A 5,000-nucleotide genomic window follows, 5' to 3' on the forward strand; every position below is an offset into this window, starting at 1 on the left:
TGGCGGCGAGGCAGCTCGGACGCCGCTCCGCTCTGCTGAGCCAATCAAACGTCTCTTCTAGCTTCAGAGGCCGCGTGGTGTTCGTTTAACGCGGGAGAATATTTGGACAAAGAGCCTCGACAACAGCGGGCGTGGATTCTGTCTCTCAGGCCGACCGTGAGCTCTCCTCCCCGAGAGAACAAGACAATCACTAAAGATTTTGGATGCTTCCGGGACGCTACCGTCTCACCTGCTGTGCAACACGACCGCAAACTAACTCCAGAGTTCAACTGATTTCACTTCGAGCACAAAAACGCTCACGTTAAAGGAATATTTAGACATTTTGCTGAATGTTGATTGATGCCACTCTCATGTCTGCAGTCAGGCTTCAAAATTAACTTTTTGTCCACCAGCCAAATGGCTAATGAATGTTCAAATACTACCAGCCACTCAACAGGTCACCATTGGGGTTTTTTGGCTGGTGAGTGAAGCCAATCTACCAGCAACCTTGTCTGCATCCGGTTAGTTTAACATTAAGACAGGAAACAGGAAATACAGCTAGCTTTTAAATCCACCAATCCACTTCTAAAAGCTCCGTTAAGACCACATCATATCACGCTGGAGTCTTCCCGTCACTGGACATTAGGGATGCACCGAATCCAGATTTTTGGGGTTCGGCCGAATACCGAATCCACTGGTTAAGATTCTGCTGAATCCTCCTCCCATCCTCAGTCCATTGACACAGTCAACACATGAATGAAGTTAACAACGTCCACAGCCTCTAAAATAGTTAAATGTAACAGCTTAATGTTGAATTCACATCGTAGGAAAGCACATCGCTATCGCCAGCTGAGTGACAATTTTGTTTGGCAAATTTTCGCTAACCAGTGTATGATGAAGGCATGTTGGGTGGGTGAAATTAGAAAGCTAGCGTTAGCTAACGAGCAGCAGTCGCTCCGCTCCCGCTGTAGGGAGAGTCATTCGCCGAGAGAACAGCTGACAGCCCGGGAGAGGCACTGTCTGGTTAACACCAGTTATTAGCTGTGACTGTCCTTCCTTTGCCGTACCTGAAGTTGCTGCATTCTGGCTGCTGTCTGTAGATTCCTTCATCACAACTCGTATTCTTCCAGATGTTTCCTACCAGATGTTGTAACAGCGGTGATGTTGTGTATAGTTTAGGGTCCTCGCCACCACCAGACTAATCAGCATTGCAGATTGAACATGTAGCTGGACTTGAATGGCCTTCTTTTGACTGAAAGTACTGCCAAACTACACTTTTTCTGCTCACCAGTTCCATTTTCACTTTCTCACAGCCTACTGCATTGAACGCTCCACCTACGTAAACACCTTCCCGTAATCAACGGCGCCGTCATTACGGCGACCAGCGTAGCGCGCGGAGTGCAAGTGTATAGGGTTCGGTAGAAACCTGACCCCGTCAAAAAGACCAATATTCAGCCAAATCAGAAGCCCAATCCTGGATTCGGTGCTTCCCTAGTACAAATATTACCAGGCACTCAACAGTTCACCATTGTTTGTTTTTTTGGCCACTTCCATATTTTACCAGCAACCTCTGCAGTCGGTTAGCTTAATTTAACATTAAGACAGGAAAAACAGCTAGCCTTTAAATCCTCCATCAGCACTTCTAAAAAGGTGTCTGTGTGTGTGTGTGTGTGCGCGTGCGTGCGTGTGTGCGTGTGTGCGTGTGTGCGTGTGTGTGCGTGTGTGTGTGCGTGCGTGCGTGCGTGCGTGCGTGCGTGCGTGCGTGCGTGCGTGCGTGCGTGCGTGCGTGTGCGCCCGCCCGCCCGCCATCAGCACTTCTAAAAGCTCCGTTAAGACCACACATCATATCACGCTGGAGTCTTCCCGTCACTGGACACACAACCCCAGATGTGTCCAGCTGCAACAAGCCAGATGTGGAGGGTTGTCAGTGAGCTTTAGAGGGTTACCTGTGGACAGAGCCAGAGTAGCTGTTTCCCCTTGTTATGCTAAGCTAAGCTTACCTGCTACAGCTTCTATCTCCCTGTAAGAAAGTGAACATACGCACGTTTCCCCAGAATGTCAAAGTGTTCCTTTAATGTTTCCCCCTCGAGGCTCCGAGTATTCCCTCTCCGCAGGATCGAGGGGTTTTGTGCCTCTGCTCACCTGAAAGAGAGGGTCCAGGTCTGAAGACACCTGAAAGAGAGGGTCCAGGTCTGAAGACACCTGAAAGAGAGGGTCCAGGTCTGAAGACACCTGAAAGAGAGGGTCCAGGTCTGAAGACACCTGAAAGAGAGGGTCCAGGTCTGATAATCTGCTCTGAAGATAAAAAGCAGAAACCCATTCAGACCATCAGAGAGTTTTCTGATGATGTTGGAATATTTACACTTTCCTGTTTTCTACTTTTTCTAGTTTTCTGACAATTAGGACCTTCTATTTTAAATGTACTGTTCTTACTGCTTATTTAAATAAAGTTGTACATGTAGGGATTAAAGAAGAGTCTCTTTTGTACCGGCTTAATGAAACCCGTCAGGAGAAAATATTGGTTATTGTTCAATTTAGGGATGTCCCGATTCTGATCACAGTATCTGATGAAGTCATTATGTCCGTCTTTCTTAGTCCCCCCCCCCGTTCTTTACAGAAGTGGATTACTCCAATTCTCCAGGAAACCAGCACGCTTTCAAGCTGTTGTAGACTCACGCACGCACACGTTCACCGTGGATTTCCACTGGATGCGGAACGTCTGCGGAACGGCTGCGTGCTCCGCCGTCCATCAATACCCACCAGGTCCGGATTTGTTGCGTAACGGCTGCAGCCAGCCGACCACGAGATCTCGCGAATTCACGTATGTTCGTGCGATATAACAGGATGTAGTTTCTATGAACAGAACCACAAAACCACCACCAGTTAGTTTCCATCCAGAGGAGTAGAGGGGAAACTACTCTGAGCTGTGTTTTCAAGGTGTAGTGCAGGAAAATATGACCCGCCGTGAGCACGCTGGATTTTATTTTGAAAATTAACCAGATTTTTATTTTGTTTCTGTGCTCGACTTCCTGTCCCACACTATCTGAATTGCTGCGGAGCTCTCCGTCGTCCGTCAAAAATAGAAGCTCTGGGTATCTGCTCCAGAGGGCTGGGACCGCCGGAGCTGGGACGGAGTCGGGACGCAGACGTTCTGCAGTCAGTGGAAATACACACACTGACTTTAATGGAAACCTAATGACTCCGTCTCCGTCCTAGATACGCAGAGCTTCTATTTTTGCCGGACGGCGGAGAGCTCCGCAGAAACTCAGCACACGGCAGATAGTGGGGACAGGAAGTCGAGCACAAAAACAAATTTAAACATCGGGTTGATTTTCAAAATCCAGCGTGCTCACGGCGGAAACACAGCTCAGAGTACAGTGGTGTAGTGGTCCCTGGAGAAGTGGGTATACTCTCAGTTTTCACCTTTTTTTTTTTTTTTTTTTTTTTAAAGTAGTCCAGAAAAAAGCCCTGTTTTAGAAACAGTGACATGTAAGACTATGATTTAGTTTACCCAAAAATCTGTCATTTCTACTTGCTCACTATTATAAAATGATCATGACTTGATTAGGAGCAGTTTGTAGTTACTACTGGTCACACAAGCAGCCTGGATGAATGTAAAATGTATTTATCATGAGGCAAACATGGTGTTATCTCTTCTCCTCTAAATGTGCAGTCATGTTGCCACTGGCAATTTGCCAGTAGTTTAAAATAATGATTAATTTGGAAACCACCTTAAAACTTACCTCAGAATGATGTCTTCCATCAACTGGGGTGGCACACCGCCGCTTGTGTTATTCCTTCATCTGTTGTTTGGTCTGCTGCCGTTATCGTAGTCAAGTGGCACCGGCACCTGAGGTTTTTTTTTGTTTTTTTTCACTGGCACCTGAGGTATTAGCGATATTTTCCTCGGCATGACCCGCCCTACTCTGCCTCTGATTGGCTCATCAGTCCTCATGCCTAAAGTTAACCAATCTAATCAGTGAAAGCAGCGCCGTATACCAGCGTATACCCTGGACTACACCACTGTCAGAGTAGTTCCCCCTCTACTCCTCTGGATGGAAACTAACTGGTGGTGGTTTTGTGGTTCTATTCTACGTGAATTCGTGAGATCTCGTGGGTCCTCGTGACTACAGCTGTCAATCATGGCCGCAGCTGTGCCGCAACAAATCCAGACCTGGTGGGTGTTGACGGACGGCGGAGCACGCAGACGTTCTGCATCCGGTGGAAATCCACAGTAAGGAACCGTTTATCCACATGCAGTTGCACTGATGAACACACTCCACTTGCTCTGCCCTCCCCCACCACCCCAACCTGTGTGCCAGTGTTAACACATTAGTCACTGCAAACTATTTTTACGGGTACAAGTGCAATTTGCATATCATGTGTAACTATCTATTTATTTAACTTATTTTATGTGTTTTAGTCTTTTTAGCTGTGGGCATCTCAGGTTTGTTCCAAACAATATCTAGTTGTATCTGTGTACTTATGGGTCAAAATTGAAAAATATTTTTTTTGGCACTTTAAAAAAAAAAAAAAAGTATATTCATGATCAATAAACCTAATTTAAATGACATTATACCTAATTTTTGAGTAAAAAAAAAAAAGCAGAAATGATGAATTATTTTGACTACTAGTTAAGATCAGAGCATGTTGAGAGAATCACAGACTGTTCATGTCAAAGGCTGTAAATTTGAATAAAACACCCAAAATTCAATGGAAGTAATGATTAATTTTACCTGTGAAGAACATGGATGCATATGTTGTAGGGAACCCATACCACATACCTGCATGCATCCAGGTTATTTTTGCGCATTTGGTTGAAAGAAACCCATATTTCTGATGTAAAAAAACTTTAAAAGCAGGGAGGACAACCCAAAACTTATTCTTACTGCTCTTATGTTACCACACTGCACAGAGCTGTACATACTGTACATATCTGTCTATATAGTTCATTCAGTATATCCATATTCTCTTTTTCTTATTATATATTCTGCTAATACACTGCATATATCTATAGTATT

General features: G+C 45.2%; 1 protein-coding gene and 2 long non-coding RNA genes across 4 annotated transcripts in view; 2 read left to right on the plus strand and 1 right to left on the minus strand.

Annotated features, from left to right (window-relative positions):
* Positions 1-817, plus strand: part of katnb1 (katanin p80 (WD repeat containing) subunit B 1) — a 24,901-nt gene extending 24,084 nt beyond the window's left edge. For both annotated transcript variants that reach the window (XM_031308521.2, XM_035999188.1), the window contains one exon: positions 1-817. This exon is cut by the window's left edge and continues 337 nt beyond it. The gene's annotated coding sequence lies outside the window, so the exon portion shown is untranslated.
* A 1,140-nt stretch (positions 818-1,957) lies between these two features.
* LOC118494681 lies at positions 1,958-2,263 on the minus strand. The gene is made up of 2 exons (XR_004896806.1): positions 2,182-2,263; positions 1,958-2,121 (listed from the first exon to the last, which is right to left on the minus strand). It is a non-coding gene; the product is annotated as an uncharacterized LOC118494681 (long non-coding RNA).
* Positions 2,102-2,461, plus strand: LOC116056332. The gene is made up of 2 exons (XR_004106553.2): positions 2,102-2,139; positions 2,230-2,461. It is a non-coding gene; the product is annotated as an uncharacterized LOC116056332 (long non-coding RNA).
* The last annotated feature ends 2,539 nt before the right edge of the window (positions 2,462-5,000 follow it).

This window comes from Sander lucioperca, chromosome 3 (genome assembly GCF_008315115.2).
Source record: "Sander lucioperca isolate FBNREF2018 chromosome 3, SLUC_FBN_1.2, whole genome shotgun sequence".
NCBI classification, from domain to species: Eukaryota; Metazoa; Chordata; class Actinopteri; order Perciformes; family Percidae; genus Sander; species Sander lucioperca.